We start from the raw sequence: 19,580 nt of genomic DNA on the forward strand, positions 1-19,580 counted from the left end.
CCTCCCATTCATACAGGGGATTAAAGGAGGCCATAATAACCGCTTGCTGACCGCCTCACCCCAATATACAATCGGCAGTAGGGCTCGTACAGGCAAACTAATGTACCTGTCTGTTGCCCTTTAAGAGGCAGCCTGCGGACACGCACGTGCAGCAAGCTCCGCGAGTCAGGTCGCAGGTCCCGCGGACTCCATCTCCACGGTTATACCCGCGATCGTCTCATGGAGAGGAAGAACAGGGAGATGCTAATGTAAACAAGCATCTCCCCGTTCTGCCTAGTGTCACTGATCTCTGCTCCCTGTGATCGGGAGCAGAGATCAGTGACGTGTCACACGTAGCCACGCCACGCCCCCCCCCCCCCCCCCACAGTGAGAAACACTTCCCAGGACACACTTAACCCCTACACTGCCCCCTAGAGGTTAACCCCTTCACTGCCAATGTCATTTACACAGGAATCCGGGCATTTTTATAGCACTGATTGCTGTATAAATGACAATGTTCCCAAAAATGTGTCAAAAATGTACAATGTGTCCGCCGTTATGTCGCAGTCACGATAAAAAATAAATAAAAATCACTGATCACCGCCATTACTAGTAAAAAATAAAAATGTATAAAATTTATAAAAATACCATAAAACTATCGCCTATTTTGTAAACGCTATAACTTTTGCGCAAACCAATCAAACGCTTATTGCGAATGTTTTTCCCCAAAAATATGTATAATACGTATCAGCCTAAACTGAGGAAAAAAAAATGTTTTTAATATATTTTTGGGGGATATTTATTATAGCAAAATGTAAAAAATAAAGTGTTTTTTTTTTCAAAATTATCGCTTTTTTTTGTTTATAGTGCAAAAAATAATAACCGCAGAGGTGATCAAATACCACCAAAAGAAAGCTCTATTTGTAGGGGGAACAAAGGGATGTCAATTTTGTTTGGGAGCCACGTCGCACGACCGCGCAATTGTCAGTTAAAGTGACGCAGTGCCGAATCGCAAATAGTGCTCTGGTCAGGAAGGGGGTATATTCTTCCGGGGCTGAAGTGGATACAGAGAGAAAGGTGTATTCATTTTGTATGATTACATAACTGGAAATTATGAGGATCTTTTGTATCTGTCAACAGGTTTGACTTAAAGTGTTACTAAACCCACAACAGTAAAATCAGTCTGTATATGCAGTAAAGCATGCTTGTTATATTCACTGCCTCCACATTGTGTAAAAAGGCTGTTTGATTCAGTCTTCTCTGATCCTCCCCTTCTTCCACAGTCCTCAATATATCTCCTGATAGTATAGAGCCTTAAGGGGCACTCTGGACATGAGAACTTTTATTCCTTGGGGGAGTGCATGTGATCAGCACAGGGCCCATCAGCACCATACAGAGGGTCAGAGGTCTTGCAGCCTCATAGGAAAGTCAGAGGAGAATGAAAACTCCTCCTACAAGCTTTAACCAGACACTGATAGAAGTCACAAGATTGCTATATACTGCTGATGGGAAAAGGTATTTAGCAGTTTATATTTACTGAAATAATTGTACTTCCATGTTCTGTGTACTGTCAGAGACCAGATACAGTGAATGCAGGGTCCTGGGTTTAGTAACACTTTAAATTTGGAGTGCATGAATAATATGGCAATTATGTGCATTTTGTTTCTTGTGGTAGCTGGTGGTGTCACAAAGAAATGTAAAAGGAAAAAGTGCACTAAACCACCCCAAGTCCCGGGGACTACAACCTGTACCATAAACAGGGCACATTCACATTAGCCATACACTAATACGCTCTAACAGGTACTGGCTTCTTTACCCGGTTCACGACTGCCCCACGCAGATTTACTGCAGCAGGGCGACCAGCTCCCATTGTGATTGGACACAGCGGGAGCCAGTGGGTCCGGAGGACCCGATGTCCACCGGGACCCGGTGACTGTTGCCGAGAGAGGCAGAGCGGCGGTCTGCCTATGTAAACAAGGCAAAACACCGTTCTGCTACTAGGGGAAACAGAGACCTTGTGTTTTATCGTCTAAGCAGGAATACGGAATCTCCGTCCTCTCACAGCCATACCACCCCCACACAGTTCGAAAGCAACCTCTACTAGCACCCTTAACCCTTTGATCGCCCCTGTTAACCCCTTCCCTGCCAGTGTCATTAGTACAGTGCAATATTTTTTAACACTGATCACTGTATTGGTGTCTCTGGTCCCCAAAAAGTGTCATTACAGATTGTCAGATTTGTCCTCCGCAATGTCACAGTCCCACTAATATCACAGATCACTGCCACTAGTAAATAAAATATATAAAAATTCAAATTCTATAAATCTATCCCGTAGTTTGTAGGTGCTATAACTTTTGCGCAAACCAATCAACGTATGCTTATTGATTTTTTTTTTTTTTTTTACCAAAACCATACTGCAGAATACATATTGGCTTACATTGATGAAGAAATTTGATTTTTTTACATTTTCTTATTGAGTATATTTTATAGCAGAACGTAAAAAATATAGTTTTTTTTTTAATCAAAATTGTCAGCCTTTCTTTGTTTATAGCACAAAAAAATTTAAAAACGCAGAGGTGATCAAATACCAGTAAAAGAAAGCTCTATTTGGGGGGGAGGGGGGGACATCAATTTTATTTGGGTAGTGTCGCACGACCGCGCAATTGTCAGTTAAATTAACGCAGTGCCGTATCGCAAAAAATGGCTTGGTCATGAGGGGGGGGGGGGGGGGGGGGGGGTAAACCTTCCGGAGCTGCATTTAAAAGTTTGACATAATACCACACTGTATTCTATTTTAATAAATGAAGACCCCCAAGGGATTGTACTAAATAAAGAAACCCACCAACAGCTGAGTCCTTATAGTTAATGTGAAAAGGCAGCAGATATCTGACTTTATAATTCTTCCGCCTTTTTCAAAGGACAATGTGTGTGTAATCTTACCTCCGCTTTGTGACTTTACATTCCATGGCGTCTATAGGACTTTAGTGGAAGTTTTCTATCACGGATTGTGCTGGCGCTGCTTCCCCTATGTGGCTGACACAGCAGGAGGAGCAATTCACTCCCCAGCTGAGCAAATCAGCGAGCAATGACCAAACACAGCTCGGGGTAAACAGTGCTGACTACACAGCTAACTGGCACAAACATCCACCTAGTTCAGAGGTTGCCTGATAGATCAAAGGCTTGAGTCCTTCCCAGAACCCGGCACAGATGGGCAGCCAATCGGCTCCACCGAGGGACTACAAGTCCCAGCAGGTCCTGCACACGAACAACAAATAGCAGGCAAATCTCAAATGCCTCTATAATGTTAATGTAGCTCTTCAATTGTAATTTTTTGCATTTTTAGCAATGAATTTGTGTCACAAAAGAATTTTACTGTATAACCCCTTTCACACTGAGGCAGTTTTCAGGTGTTTTAGCACTAGAAATGGCGCCTGAAAGCTGCCTCCCGAATGTGAAAGCTCGAGTGCTTTCACACTGGGGCAATGGGTTTGCAGGACATTAGGAAAAGTCCTGCAAGCAGAATCTTTGGGGCGGTTTTTATACAGCGCTCCCAAAACGCCCTGCCCATTGAAATGAAGGGGCAGCACTTCCAAAGCGCCTAAAAAAGGGATTCTGCACCGTCACAACCCAGATGCTTTTAACCCCTTCTTCGGCCGCTAACGGGGGTTAAAAGCTCCCCACTAGTGGCCAAAAAGCACTGCTTAAATAGCGCTAAAGCGGCTCAGTGTAAAAGGAAGATTCTCTTTGTCTAAGGCCCCTTTTCACACTGAGGCGCTTTACAGGTGCTTTCGTGCATAAAAAAAAAAAAAAAAGCTTCTGAAAACTGCTTCCCATTAATACCAATGAATACTTTCACACTGCCAGTTCAAACTCATTGTCAATAGTTCCACAGATGGTGATCATGGACACTGGCACCAGTGGGTAAGTAATTATATCTCCAAGGATGCAGACCTGAAGTGCTTCGGTCACAGGTCCAACCTGTGCCAAGCACTTCATGTCTGCATCTATGGATATATACTTACCCCCACTGGTGCCAGTGTCCATGATCACCATCTGTGGAACTATTGACAATGAGTTTGAACTGGCTCTAGCAGTCTAAGGTCCTCTGACATCATCAAGACCTAATGAAGAAAAAAACATCCAAAAGATACCGGATTATGATGTCTACATCTATGACCACTGAGTGATCGCATCTCCCTGGTCGTTTTGTTGTACCAATTCACCTCATCAATCAAGTACCCCTGAGTTGTTGGTATATACTCCCTGGATAAAGGCCCTGGCTAGATATTAGCCGCAGGCTTATAACTGCTTGCCTTCCGGTAAGCACACACTTTATGTGATGGAGGTGCATCAGATTTATGGTGGTGTTTGAAGTCAACTCAAGAGTTTATCTAATTTTGTAGTTTATGGACTTTGTTATATAACTTTTTCACTTTTTTGCCGTTTTTGAATTAATTTCGTATAATATATATATATATATATATATATATATATATATATATATATATATATATATATATATATATATATATTATAATGTGTGGTAAATCCGTTTATCACAATATAATTTTTAGCGCAGTTTCACTCTAATTACTATTCTCATGTGTGCATCTTTTTTTTCAGCTGCTGATCTTTTTGTTCTTATTAGCTTACTTAACGCAATTTTTTTTTACATTTACTTGATGCTTTAAAAGCCCCCTATAGGTCATAATTTTAGCATTACGAAGGAGGTCTAGTCCTAGAAATGATTGCTCTTATTCCAGTGTGCGTGGCAATATGTAACGTGTATGGCAAGCAACATTTTCCGGCATAGGCAACCTGCCGCATTTACGCTTGTACACGAGACTATTCAAAACTACAACCTTTCAACAAGATTATTTTATTCATGTCATTTGTAAAAGCCTCCCTTGTTTAGGCATTCAAACGCCCTAAGAATGCTGTTGGGTGCCATCATCTTGGATATGATGTAGCAGCCCAACCGGACTCAGAGCTATCACTCACGTGACACTCCATAGCAGCTTCTCAACATTTTCACCCCAGAGGAACACTTGAAATAGTTTTCAAGTCTTGAGGAACCCCTGCTAAAAACCAATTCATTGGGGGTCAGTGGGAAGATGCGACCCCTCACACTGTAGTCAGAACACTTCCCCCTTACAGATAACTAAAATGATCATTGGTGTCTTACCCCAGACATTATCAAGTGGGGTTGACCTTGGAACTACGCAGGCATCATCAAATGGGAGGTCAATCAGCAACCGCTCAAGGAGCCCCTAGCAATCTGTGCAGCAGGGTTGGGCAAATGCACCCCTTTAGCTGTTGCCAAACTATCAGTCCCATCATGCCTCTGGGAGTCATTCTGTCAGTTTTGCAATGCATCATGGGACATGTAGTACCACAAGAGAAGGAAGACTACAGTTGCCCATCCCTTCTCTGGAGGAACGCTGTTAAAGAATGGTTGCTCTAAGTCTACGGTATTCTCCTTCATGTCACTGAAAGCTACATGAATGGAAAGAAAATGGAGAGACTGAGGCCTGGGTCAACATAGGCAGTAGACACTCCCTGTAGGGGATAGAGCTATGACATGCAAGGGAAAGGGCTGTACATTTTGCAAGTCAATAAAAAAAATTATTTAGGCAAAGAAAATGCTGCAAAGCCACTTAAATATTTGAACTTTTTTTATTTTATTTTTAAGGTTGATGACAGGGCCTCTTTAAATCCCGCAATGCCTTTCTTCTCCACCAAGTGCAAACTCACCAAGTGCCACCACACCTACCTTTCAGAATAAAAGAAGAGTTCTAATGTTGTTACAAAAAAAAAACCCCGAAAAAATATTTAAACGTTTGGTCGTGGGCCGTTTAGGTTTATGATGGGACGTATTGATGATTGTTTCTGTAGTGCTCGTTATGGCAGGTGGTATTTTTCCAGAAAATCTCTACAGCTCTACAGGGTCCAATCAGATAAGATATGTACTTTATTGTCATTGCAACAAGTCACAGTAAAATGTCTTTGTATAAAACTACTCACACTTTAAATATAAAAAACAATAACACATATACAAGAATTCATCCCCCTCCCCCCACACACTTAGAACACTAGGAGCAGTTGTCACGATAGGGTTCCTAGTCACCACTACTAATTGTATTTTTAAAAATATTCATTCATGAACTTAAAGAGGTTGTAAATTCTGGTGAAAAAAAAAAAAAACACCTGTAAGACAATGGCATAATAACCTAGCATGCATCACATACTAGCTCATTATGAAATACTTACCTTGGAATGGTGCCCGCACCCCGCTGAGATGGCTGACATCTTCCCCAGTACTTCTACCGGGTTCAGGAGCTCTGGCACTGTGAGTGGCCGGAGTCCCGATGACATCACTCCTGCGGGACCCGCCGTTTACGGCACTGGCTCTGAAGGTCCAGCACAGTAAGCCAAACCATCAGAGCGCATGCACTGATAACATCATCGGCTACATGCACTCTGAATATCTCTTAAATTGTGCAAGTTTAGTAGATATTCACAGTACCTCCAGGTAAGCCTTACTAGAGGCTTACTTGTAGGTACAAGTAAAAAAAAAATTGAGTTTACTTTGTTTTTCTTGTTTCCAAACTATTTTATTCAGAGAAAAATGGTGGTACATGTAAATACATAACAAAAATGCATTGTAGGAACAAAAAAGAATTACCAAATTGAAGCGTTACTTACAATTGTATGTATAGAGAGACTCTGACATAGCGTATTTTAACATCATGTGCATATATTATATATATATATATATATATATATATATATATATATATATATATATATATATATATATATATATATATATATACACACACACACACATACATACATGCATATACACACACACATAAACACACTGTATATATACTAGATAGAACAATATGCTATACATATGGAAGCAGTCATAATATAACTTAAAAATAAATAAAATGAATAGCTTCTAATATTGTGTAAGCGGTTTGTAAAAGAAACCATGGCTATTTTATCACTTTATAAGTCATAAGAATGAACAGTTTTTAGGTATTTTATGGTTGAAAAAGAAACATTTATGCATGCTTGAACCAAGGACCCCATTTTTGATGATAGAAATTAGTAGAATTAAATGGCACTCTACACATGCTAAGTTAGTTGTTTATTGCTAGAGAGTTTTTTTTTCTTGGGAGGGTGCATGTGATCAGCACAGGGCCAATCAGTACTGTCCAGACAGAGGGTCAGGGGTCCTGCAACCTCATAGGACAGTCTGGGGAGAATAAAAACTACTCCAACAAGCTTTAACCAGACAGTGATAGAAGTCACAAGACTGCTCTACACTGCTGATGAGAGAGTATTTATCAGTTTTTTATTTACTAAAATAATTGTATTTCCATGTTCTGTCGCGGGAGACCAGATATAGCGAATGCAGGGTCCCGGGTTTAGTAACACTTTAATAGCTTTTGGAAAAAAAGCTTTCCCTGAAACAATGTCCTTACCCTAATATTTTTGAAACGTCGGCCAGACGGCAGCAATTCAAAAAGATGTCTAGGATGGGACAAATCCTTCCCTGATCTCAATGAGAAAAAGGAAAGGAGTGAATAACCGCAAGACCGTCACTTACATGTCAAGTCTCAGGACATCTGGCAAGTACCGGCCAGTTCCAGGTCTCGTCACATGTCAATCTTGGCTTGCTATTTGCAGGACAATTTATCATATGCAGAAGAAGAAAGGGCATAAAATAAAGACAATTGACCTGAAATGTCAACATTATTTTCTAACACATAGGTCACTGAAAACCAAGAGATGCGACCAATATTATACCATATACTGAACATAAATGCATTTTACATGCCTCCTAAAGTACTTTGTATTGAAGCGCTGGTCATCTTTTGGTATGCAAAAAGTGAAGTGTTAGAGAAAAAAAACTAACGAGGAGGAGGAGGAGGCGGAGGAGGAGGAGGATGCGTTTCCCAAGCAAGTGCGCTCATCCACATAATAGGCAATGAGAGGATGACCTCAGGTTATTGTCAGGATGTACTCGGGGGTCAAATCAGAACCAGCAGAGCTCCTAGCCAGAGAATTTGTCTTCACACATGTGCTCCACTACAATAGATAGACAGTGACATTACTTTAACAGCAATTATAAATGACCTTGGTTTGACCAACAGCAAAGGCAGAAATACACCATTTAAGTATCGAGTTGCCCAAAAAAAAAACTAAAAAAACAATTGGCTAATTTCGTCGGAGCTATAAGAACATGAAAGTCAATATAGAACACTGCAAGTATAGTAGAAACCTTGGTAAGCTATATGTAAACCCAAAAACAAACGTTTTCCAGGTGGTAGATTGCTCCTCCTCGTCTTAGGTGGGTCAACTTTTGTAATGTAGACATCTTTTACTTTCATTGGACCTAGTGATCCTTCCAGTATTAGGCTCTAGTGTTTCGCAACCATTTTCTACAGTCAAGGCATCCTTTAAAAATGACGGACAGTCTCTAGGCACCATATTGTCAAATGTAAGAGCTATTCTAACAGTTTTACATAATGCAGCAACATCCACAAGTCCAAGTAGGGCAGCCAACCTTAGAGGCGATTTATTCTTCCAAAGCAAATACACTTTTGCAAACTGGTTCTGACTAGTATGCCAATGTTTCTCTTCTCCTTCCGTTTTTTTTCTCCATCACTCAGCTAATGTGAGCCCAGTGCTGATAGAGAGGGGCAAGGGAGGGTCAAACAAGGATGCTATGCAGATGACTGGCATTCTCCTTATCAACTGATGCCCTTAGTTGTTAGGACACCAGTGGCTAGAAGGTTGTAATGGTGCACAATGAAAACCTGTGTCTTTCTTAGTATAACTAAAAAGGCAGCCTTCATCCATATGCCGGCTTGTATACAATTTTTGGGCAGTTTTTAGGCATTTTGCCAGGGCACCCCTGAAGAAACCTTAAGGCAACCTGGTTGAAAAGGGCTGAAATACAGTATCAATTCCACCTTACTAATCCCAATGCTGCCACCCTAAAAACTGCACTAAAAGCCAGCATGCCATGTACAGTGCGTGGCCATTGTCAGGTTGGTGGAAATAATTTGTGGACCTTTGCTTTAAGGCAGAGGTCTCCAAACTTTTTAAACTAAGGGGCAGTTTATGGTCTTTAGGCTTTTTTTTTGGGGGGGGGGGGCAGACCCTTCTTCAACAAAGCAAAACAATACAACTAAAATATACAGAAAACGTCAGTCCATCTAAACTGCTTTTCTACCAATTGGTTTCCATTAATAAACCTATCTGTTCATCCAAAGCAAACACTGTAATGTCATATTATTCTTTCTCAGCTTTCCTCCATGGAAATACCTGTCCAGGGCAAAATCCACCCAGAAAATCAATACAAATTCAACACAGCTATGCTCTTTACTGGGCCTGTACACACAAGAGCTTAAAGCTGAACTCCAGAGGAAATAAAAATGCTCCATTGCAGTGTGGGCTGCCCCAGCATTGCAAGGGTTAAAATGATTATTTAGGTCTAGGGAAACAAGAAAAGCACTTCAGGTTACCTGATCCTTCTCTTCCGCAGGATAATTCTTGCTGCAAAGCCAGCAACCGCAGCATTTCACTGTTGCAGTGCAGTGGCAAGCCTACTGCCAGGGATCATTTTCACTTTACCTTGAGTTGGGCAGATTTGCCAGCTAGTGTCGGCAATGGCACTGTTCGAATTGGTGCGGCACCGATTCCGAAAAGTAGTTCCTGTACTACTTTTGGGGACTGCAGGGGAAGGGGGGGGGGGGGGGGCGATTTGTATAGACATCTGTGCAGGAACCCGCGCAGATGTCTGTCAAATCGCCCTGAAGTCAGACTGACATGCGGGTATGAAATTGTGCGAGTTCAAACTGAGCATGTGCAGAGTGTGCCTCCAAAGGCTCTGTTCTATCAGGAGATGGATTGGGGACAGTGGAAGAAGGGGGGGAATCAGAGAAGACAGGATCAAACTGCCTTTTTTACACAATGCACAGGATTAACCCCTTAGGTTCCACAGGGAGTATAACATGCATGCTTTACTGCATATACAGACTGATTTTACTGTTGTGGGTTACTAACACTTTAACAAGGACGTAATTATATTCATCTCACCATTGCTAACCGTTTCTTTTTTTACACCCATCCTTGGAATGTCTATCCCACTAATGAGACATATCCATACTTTAAAGCGGGACTCCGCGTTTTTTTTTTTTTTTTAAAGCCAGCAGCTACAAATACTGCAGCTGCTGACTTTTAAAATCGTGACACTTACCTGTCCAGCGCGCCCGCGATGTCAGCACCCGAAGCCGATCTCTCGATCGTCTCTCGGGTGCTGCCGCCGGCATCTTGGGTATGGGAATCAGGAAGTGGAGCCTTTCGGGCTTAATTTCCCGGTTCCCTACTGCGCATGCGCGAGTCGCACTGCGCCATAAGGATGGACCCGCTGCCTCTGGGATCTGTGTGTTTCCCAGCAGGCAGCGGGGGACTTTCGGAAAGGGGCGTAATCTACGCCCCTTTCCGCAGAGAGCTATCCCGGAAGTGGGTGCAGATACCTGTACTGTACAGGTACCTGCATCCCCCTCCCCCCTGAAAGGTGGCAATTGTGGCACCGGAGGGGGGGAGGAATCCAATGAGCGGAAGGTCCACTTTAGGGTGGACCTCCGCTTTAAGTGTAGCCATTCGGTGGCTCATTGCATATCACTGGAAGTCCCCTATATTCCCTCTCATGCCAACTCAATATTGAACCCTACGGACTAAGTGTCAAAATGATTCTGGTTAAGCAAGGATCTGCCAAATTATAATCAATTTGTGGCCACTGCGGTCAAACAGAAGTCAACCTACCGATTGAGCAGATTTTAACTGACAAGGCAGTTGAACAAAAGTCCATCTGCACTGTAGGAAACAGCATTGTCAGAATACGATAGTACAGCGGGAAGGTATCCGCCATCCACCTCGAATATATGGATGGCCAAATCAGTTTATTTTTTTTTTATTCAACCCGCTGGGAAAAAAAAAAAAAAAAAAAAGACCATGACCCATGTATGGGCACATTTCATCGTGTGCCCAATGTGCAAAATATGACACACAGGTAAGGTGTCCGTAGGTCTCCTGACGGGTAAAAAGCAAACTTCATCAAGACAGAAACGTGGCCCTAAATGGGAACAAACTGAGTGTTATAGAAGGTCCAGGCCTTGTTCACAAGGCCTTCTTTACCCACAAAGGGATGCACAGCTGTTTGATGCCGCCCCGATGCTGGAAGTCCCGTTTATGACAAACGGGACGCAGCAGCTGCAAAGGCAGAGTCGCAGAGTCGCTGGTCCCCATCTGACATTCATGCAGATATAAGCCCCTGAAGGCACACAGTGTGCGCCCACCTGTGCATCCCCATGCAGGTACACATGGCCCTCACGTGTGTGCAGGCCTCAAGTCTCAGCATGATCATCAATTTTTGGTTTTAACGGAAATCAAACTGCAGAACAGGTGAAGCGTTATTTCCAAGGTTTATTTCGCTGAAATTTGTATTTCAATTCCATTACACGAGAATACTGATCAATGTCCTCCTGGACAATAAGCTGAAAATGACATCCTATGTAATGTCTGTGTCTTTGTTTCATGTGTAGCAGATAAAGCGAAACAAACAGCAAAGTATACGGACATAACAAATTAAAGGCAAATTGTAGCTGCCATCAAATTCATATTTCTGTGTATCAGCTGCAGAGAATTACAGTCCCATGACACAGGAAAGCGAGGTGGATGACAGCTACATGACATCACTTACAGATCGGTAATCCAGTGATGTCCTCTCTCCATCTCAGATGTCTGGGCCATAGAAGGGCAGCCACAGACTTCTCACTCTGCTCTCTCCTCCTATCAGCATGTTCTGTGTAAACAGTTTCATGCAAAACGGCTGTCTGGCTCCCAGTGCCAACCCTCCCTCTCTACCATATAGACTGCAAAAGCTGATACTCAGGTTCTTACACTAACTGCATTTAATGATTATTAAATACTGAAGTGCATTACTTTGTTGTATGATCAGGCATGTTTTTTGTTTTTTTTTATTCTAGCAGAACAAGTTAGGCACGCTCATCCTGGCCTTCTCTGTCTCTTTCCAGCTTATGTGCGTGTGCACTGGTTTTTCAGGAGTGCTCAGCCGTGCTTAACTGGGATTAAACAAACAAGTTTCTCTTCTGCAGTAATTGTGCTGTGTACATGGCCTGCAAGTTGCTGCTATAGAGAGCGATCAGCCACGCTAAACATCATTACCCTAACAGGGCCACAAAGAATGTGCATGGTGCAGTAAACAATAGGAAGCGGAGTTCATCTCTCAGCCATCTGACTATAGGAAACTGAAATTTACCTGCTTTAAAAAAAATAAGCCTGTATAGAGATAACAAATGGAAAGGGTAATTGATGCCAGGGCGGGGCCGCCGGCCCAACCGAGCCAGGGCGGGGCCGCCGGCCCAACCGAGCCAGGGCGGGGCCGCCGGCCCAACCGAGCCAGGGCGGGGCCGCCGGCCCAACCGAGCCAGGGCGGGGCCGCCGGCCCAACCGAGCCAGGGCGGGGCCGCCGGCCCAACCGAGCCAGGGCGAGGTCCCCGGCCCAACCGAGCCAGGGCGGGGCCGCCGGCCCAACCGAGCCAGGGCGGGGCCGCCGGCCCAACCGAGCCAGGGCGAGGTCCCCAGCCCAACCGAGCCAGGGCGGGGACACCATCGCAACCCAGCCAGGGCGGGGTCCCCAGCCCAACAGTCTAAAGATTAGCATTATAGTCAGTCTTGTTGCCAGTGGCTCTCTACTGCTAAGCCATGTGGCTCACATATTGATTTGCTTTCTGCGTACAAAGATACATTCCAACCCAATCACAGGGGAAGATGAGTAATAGTGCAAAGAAATGCGACAGCCTACCAAGAAAAGTGACGCTCAAAATGCTCATAGGGCAGCACTGATTAGCTCTAGGCTCAAGAAGAGCATGCACCCTCTTTATTCTATCTCTATTTTTCAGAGTCCATCATCAAATTTAGTATGACTGTGTAGGTTTTATCTGTGTGTATCCCAGTTTTGCTTTTATTCATTAGAATGTCAGATATGGGTATGAGATTCTGATATAATATAAAAAGCAATTAGCAACTAAATGCCTCTCTGTAAACCCCTCTGCAAATCAACATAATCATTTATTTATGCATTACAAACTGTACAACATTACTAAATACCAACTCTTTCAGACAGAGAAATAACGACTTACTTCAAAGACAGAAATTAGCTATTTGATGCATTTAAATTCCTCCTTGAATATCATTACAGTTCAGAGGAGTAATGGAAGGAAAGATCACTGCGCTAGTATTATAAAGAGCTCGTCTTCACCACATATAGTCTTTTTAATATTAGTCTATTTAAAATGGCTAAAGTGTAATCAAAGTCCAAAAAAAACTAAAAATGCAATATATTGCAGCTTATCCACCCCCTTAGATGTGGTGGCTGCATTTGTGTCCTTTTTACAGGTCCTCTTTTTTTTATTGTCACCTGGCGATTGTTCCCAACATGTCCTGTCCTAAGGTGACGACGCTCACTTACTAAGCCTGGGTTCACACTACATGTGGTGAGAATTCACAGAAAATTTGTTGCGGATACGACACTGCATATAAATCGCAACCCGTACATATGAACTGATTGCGGAGTGTATGTTAAGTTAATGACACAATGCAGCAGGATTTGCAGGATCGGAGCACATGGGTGAGAACACCCATGCGATCAGATTCTGGTGCAGGCAAAAGAAAAAAAAAAAAAAAAAAGTCCTGCACCGGTTTGGTGCGAATGCGGTGCCATCTAAGCTATACAAATCCATGGCTCAAATCGCACTGTAGAGACACCGCATGTAATTCGCACAGCAATGTGCAACAGCGTGAACCCGGGCTGAAATGTACCTATGGTGGGGCAGCAGCATAAACCCTGGCTCATCTCCACATTTGAACTTCAAACAACTTCCCTTCTCTACATTGAGGGGAAGAAGACGGAAACATACCCGAGAAAGCTGATAAATTTGGGATTTCAGGTCAGTCCACAGAACATTTCAAAGGGCACCAGATTTCTGACAAGGGTTTTATTTAAAGTAAACTTTAGGCAAAACTTCTCTTTTCTTTTTTTCCCCATTTTGGATAGCGTAATATGGGTTATAACCCCAGTAAGGTTTATTTTTGTCATCTTTGTCCCATTGGGGAGATTTACCTTAGCTTCCTGTCCCATAAACAATATATCTTGCCCCCCCCCCCCCCCCCCAGGTCACCAAAACTAGTGTTTCCATTGGAAGATATCCCCTAAATTACTTTTCTGGGGACAATTCAAAATTTCTTTTACTTTCAATGGTAAACAGGACAAAGAAAGGATGAACCTCCCAAACGGGGACACAGATACCCCGTTTCCCCGAAAATAAGACCTAAGACCTACCCTGTTTCCCCGAAAATTAGCCCTACCCTGAAAATAAGACTTACAAGGACTTTAACTAGGGCTTATTTGGGGGGTATGGCTTATATTTCAGCCATCACCGACAATCACGCTAGGTCTTATTTTCAGGGAAACAGGGTAGCAATAAAAACTGACAGGTGTTCTAATCCCTCTGCACTCTAGCCAAAACTAAAAAAATAAAGTTTTGCCTTTAAGTTATACTTTAAATTTAATGTGTGTTGGCTGTCATAGTTGAAATCTGAAGGCCTCTGTCGCCCCTTCCCCATACACACGCAGCTGTCATTTTCCAGTACCGAGGGGGTTAATATGAGTGCTTGACCTCGAAGATCATCAAGAGCACCAACTACGCCCTCCTTTTCCGCCTACCTCCTCCATTCATAGCTTTGGGTTGCAAGCGGCTTCATGCCATCCTCACACACAATACTGGGCTACTGGCCCTGATGTGTACTGGATGAAGTCAATGTGCAACCACCAGCTGGAGGACCTTAGAGAAGAACCTTCAGGGGGCCACAGATGGAGAAAGCCTACCAGAGCAAGCAATAAGTAATGCGCCTCAATCCTCTACCCCTAAAAATGTGTGGGGGTCCTCACTGCGAGCTTCATTTTGGGCTTCATCTAAAACAAGAGCTAAAGCGTTTATATTAATAATATGCACATAATGCAGTAGATCTGCCATTTATGTATTGTTTGGAACATCCTTTTAAATTAACACTGCAAAACAAAAGGAAAGCGAATACGTAGCATGGGACTGACAAACTAGTAAAATTAGAACCCCAGAGAAAAGTCTGTTATGCCATTAAGGAAACCTGAGCCTTTTATAAAAATCCGACCTTTAAAAACCTCAGCAAGCACGGGAAAAATAACACAATATATTACAGCGTCCCCATCATCTGTCATAGGACAGGAAATGGTATTACATCACATGGCTTAATGTGTCCTTCAACATTCTGCTTCAAAATATACCAGGGATTACAAGTGGAAAATTAGCAAATAAACAAATGGGAACCTATTCTGGAGTGTTTTGTCCCACAAAAAAAACAAAACAAACAAAAAAAAAAAATGTACTGCTGGCTGCAAAGCAGATAAAAAGGGATACTAAAGTCTCAGTTTTTAGCATTTAAAAATAACGCCCATCATACATTTCCAGATTCTCCCTTTCTCGGGTGCCTCGCAGGTGCTCCTGGCCCCCTCCCTTCTGCCGAGTGCCCCACAGCAAGCAGCTTGCTATGGGGGCACCCCGAGCTGAGCCACTTCTGTGTGTCCGTTCAGACAAGGAGTTGTGGTTTGGCCCCGTCCCCTCTCATTGGCCAACAGCAGGAGGGCGCAATGGCGCAATGAGGAGGGAGAGTCCCGGACAGCCGAGACTCTCCTGCAACATATCGCTGGAGCAATATGGGGCTCAGGTAAGTATTAAGGGGGCTGCTGCACACATGTTTTTTTTTAATCTTAATGCATAGAATGTATTAAGATAAAAAAAAAAAAAAAAAAAAACTTTTGACTTTACAACTACTTTAAAGCGGGAGTCCGCCGGGACTCTGCGTTTTAAAAAAAAAAAAAAAAAAACAGCAGCTACAAATACTGCAGCTGCTGACTTTTAAAAAAGTGACACTTACCTGTCCAGCGCGCCCGCGATGTCGGCACCCGAAGCCGATCTCTCGATCATCTCTCGGGTGCTGCCGCCGCCATCTTGGGTATGGGAATCAGGAAGTGGAGCCTTTGGGCTTCATTTCCCGGTTCCCTACTGCGCATGCGCGAGTCGCGCTGCGCAATAAGGATGGACCCGCTGCCTCTGGGATCTGTGTGTTTCCCAGCAGGCAGCGGGGGACTTTCGGAAAGGGGCGTAATCTACGCCCCTTTCCGCAGAGAGCTATCTCGGAAGTGGGTGCAGATACCTGTACTGTACAGGTACCTGCACCCCCCTCCCCCCTGAAAGGTGCCAATTGTGGCACCGGAGGGGGAGAGGGTTCCGATGAGCGGAAGGTCCACTTTAGGGTGGACCTCCGCCTTAAGCCCTGGTTTACACCAGTGTTGCTTTGAAATCACGCTACTTCCACTCGATTACAAAGCCACGGATAAGTGCGATTTGCACCTCTGATTTTATTGCGGCTTGTGACTTAGTTTAACAGAAGCCTATGCATGTCCTAATGAAATGGGAAAAAAGAAGTGTAGGAACCTTTTGAACGGCAATTTGAACAGTTCCATTACCAGCAATAGGGTGTGAGTTGTCATGCGATTTGGAACGGTCAAATCACATGACAAATCGCACCAGTGTGAATGAGGGCTTAAACAGAAACTCCACTTTTTTTCAGAAAAAAAAAACATTCCCCTCTGGGTAATCTACCGTATATACTCGAGTATAAGCCGAGATTTTCAGCCTCTTTTTTGAGGCTGAAAGTGCCCCCCTCGGCTTATACTCGAGTCATCGCTGTCTGCCCGCTCGATCAGCGTGTCGAGCAGACAGACAGCGGCCATTCTATTCAAAAGCCGCGCCTCCGGCTCCGCCTTCGCCTGTGATAGGCGGAACACTGAATTTCCCAGCAGCCTGTGTTCCGCCTATCACGGACATCGTATCATCCTCGTACTACGGACGAGGATGATACGACGTCTGTGATAGGCGGAACACAGGCTGCTGGGAAATTCAGTGTTCCGCCTATCACAGGCGAAGGAGGAGGCGCGGCTTTTGAACTTTACAATGGCCGCCGACGAAGAGGGCACGGGACGGCACGGCACGGGACGGGACGGGACGGGGGCAAGGCAAGGCAAGGCAAGGCAAGGCACGGCAAGGCACGACACGGGACGGATGCAAGGAGGCAAGGCACGGGACGGAGGCTCGGGACAAAGGTAGGCTGGACACACACACACACACACACACACACACACACACACACACACACGGATGGAGACACACACAGGGATGGATGGATGGATGGATGGAGACACACACACACAGGGATGGATGGATGGATGGATGGAGACACACACACACAGGGATGGATGGATGGATGGATGGAGACACACACACACAGGGATGGATGGATGGATGGACACACACACACACAGGGATGGATGGACGGACACACAGGGATGGACGGACACACAGGGATGGACGGACACACAGGGATGGACGGACACACAGGGATGGACGGACACACACACAGGGATGGACAGGCATGTCTCACCCTCGGCTTATACACGAGTCAATAAGTTTGCCAGTTTTTTTGGGGGTAAATTGGGGGCCTCGGCTTATATTCGGGTCGGCCTATACTCGAGTATATACGGTATGTACATTGTGAGGATTTAAAAAAAAAAAAAAAAACTTTGTTGCAGCTATTTGACTGTGTCCATGTGCCAAGGGAATCTATATGGGAGTGGCTTTATAATTATCAATCACCTGCACAGTTCTAATGAGGAAAGCGTCAGGGTCTTCTTCCCTTTAGGAGAATCTCACCAAAAATGACATTTTTGTTGCAGGGGACGGCTCAAAATCTGGGAAAATCAGACGTCTGGGAAAATCAGTAAGCCAATCACACAAGCAGCAAACAACATTTTGGTGGGGGGGGCTGTTATGTACACCATCTGTATACAGAACACCTCCAGGTAGCCATACTTCTTTGCATTTTACAGAAAAGAACAGTGTTGCAGCTTGAAAAGATATTATTAAAAACATTTGATTACAATATGATTTGTGTAGCAAATGTATACACTATATACATTTTTATTTGTTCCCCCCCCCACGAAAGTGGTGTTTACTTTTAAGGCTCGGTTCACACAGTAGGCGGCACGACTTGCAGCGCCGCGACCTGCCGCGACCTCAGCGGCGACTTGCAAAACGACTTCTGTATAGAAGTCAATGCAAGTCGCCCAAAGTCGCCGCAAAAGTAGTACAGGAACCTTTTTTCTAAGTCGGAGCGACTTGAGTCGCTCCTATTAGAACGGTTCCGTAGTACAGAACGGGGCGCGACTTGTCAGGCGGCGAAGTCGCCTGGACAAGTCGCCCCTGTGTGAACCGAGCCTTAGAGGATCATGCCAGAGCAGAAACATGAGAGCTACCATTATTGAAGGTGCATGCTCCATTCCGTACTGTTTGTCCTTCATTCACAATGTGAAGAGTCAATGACCTGTAACAAGCACCTGAATATGTTGGGACAACCGACACACAAATGGCTGTCCCAGGTCAGTGATGTGAAACGCAGTGAAGGAAGAATAAGTATCTCCAGCCCAGAGCATGTACCTTATAAAATACATCCGCAGTTGCAACCATATTTCTTTTTTTCTGACAGGTTACCATTAACCAATTGCCCACTGGGCACTTAAACCCCCTTCCTATCCAGACCAAATTTTCAGCTTTTAGTGCTCTCACATTTTGAATGACAATTACTCAGCACTGTCCTCACAAATAGAGCTTTCTTTTGGTGGTATTTAATCACCGCTGGGTTTTTAATTTTTTTGCACTATAAATGAAAAAACAATGCATTTTTCTTCATTGCGGTTATAAAATTTTGCAAACGAGTAAATTTTCCTTCAAACATTTTGGCCAAAATTTATACTGCTACATATCTTTGGTAAAAAAATAATCCAAATAAGTGCATATTGTGAAAGTTGTAGCGTCTACAAGCTATGGTGTCAATCTCTGAAAATGTATCACACCTGCTGTACTGAGGGACTCATTTCTTGAGACCCTAACAAGCCAAGAAAGTACAAATACCCCCTAAATTACACCTTTTTAGAAGGTAGACAGTCCAAGGTATTTAGTAAGAAGCATGGTGAGTTTTTTGAAGTTATAACTTTTTCCAGCAAATCTTTGCAAAATGAAGATTCTCTCCCCCCCCCCCCCCCCCACAAAATTACAAAAGTTAGTTCTCTCACACAGCATTAGCATACCACAAATTACACCCCAAAACATATTCTACTACTCCACCTGAGTATGGCGATACCACATGATGGATGAGCACAGGTCAGCGCTGTGCACACTACCGATCCAGCCTACAGTGCTGCTGCACCGGCTCCCTCCTCTCACGCTGTACCGATTGGCATGAGAGGGGAGGAGCCGAACCAGACATGCTCAGTCACTGGACGGAGTGATCGCACGGTAAAGGGCCGCTGTCATAGGACGTTTACCCCCATCCGTGACCCGATG

General features: G+C 44.0%; 1 protein-coding gene across 5 annotated transcripts in view; it reads right to left on the reverse strand.

Annotated features, from left to right (window-relative positions):
* The window catches only part of TANC1 (tetratricopeptide repeat, ankyrin repeat and coiled-coil containing 1), a 329,903-nt gene that overhangs the window by 172,806 nt on the left and 137,517 nt on the right, over positions 1 to 19,580 (reverse strand). Inside the window, exon 1 of one of the 5 annotated variants that reach the window (XM_077447639.1) lies at positions 2,920 to 3,054. The exons of the other annotated variants lie outside the window; for them this stretch is intronic. The gene's annotated coding sequence lies outside the window, so the exon portion shown is untranslated. Of the gene's footprint in view, positions 1 to 2,919; positions 3,055 to 19,580 lie in introns of those variants that run through there. 5 annotated transcript variants of the gene reach the window in all.

The sequence above is a fragment of the Lithobates pipiens genome, unplaced genomic scaffold, assembly GCF_037356315.1.
Source record: "Lithobates pipiens isolate NorthernLeopardFrog02 unplaced genomic scaffold, aLitPip1_a1.2 Scaffold_22, whole genome shotgun sequence".
NCBI lineage: Eukaryota > Metazoa > Chordata > Amphibia > Anura > Ranidae > Lithobates > Lithobates pipiens.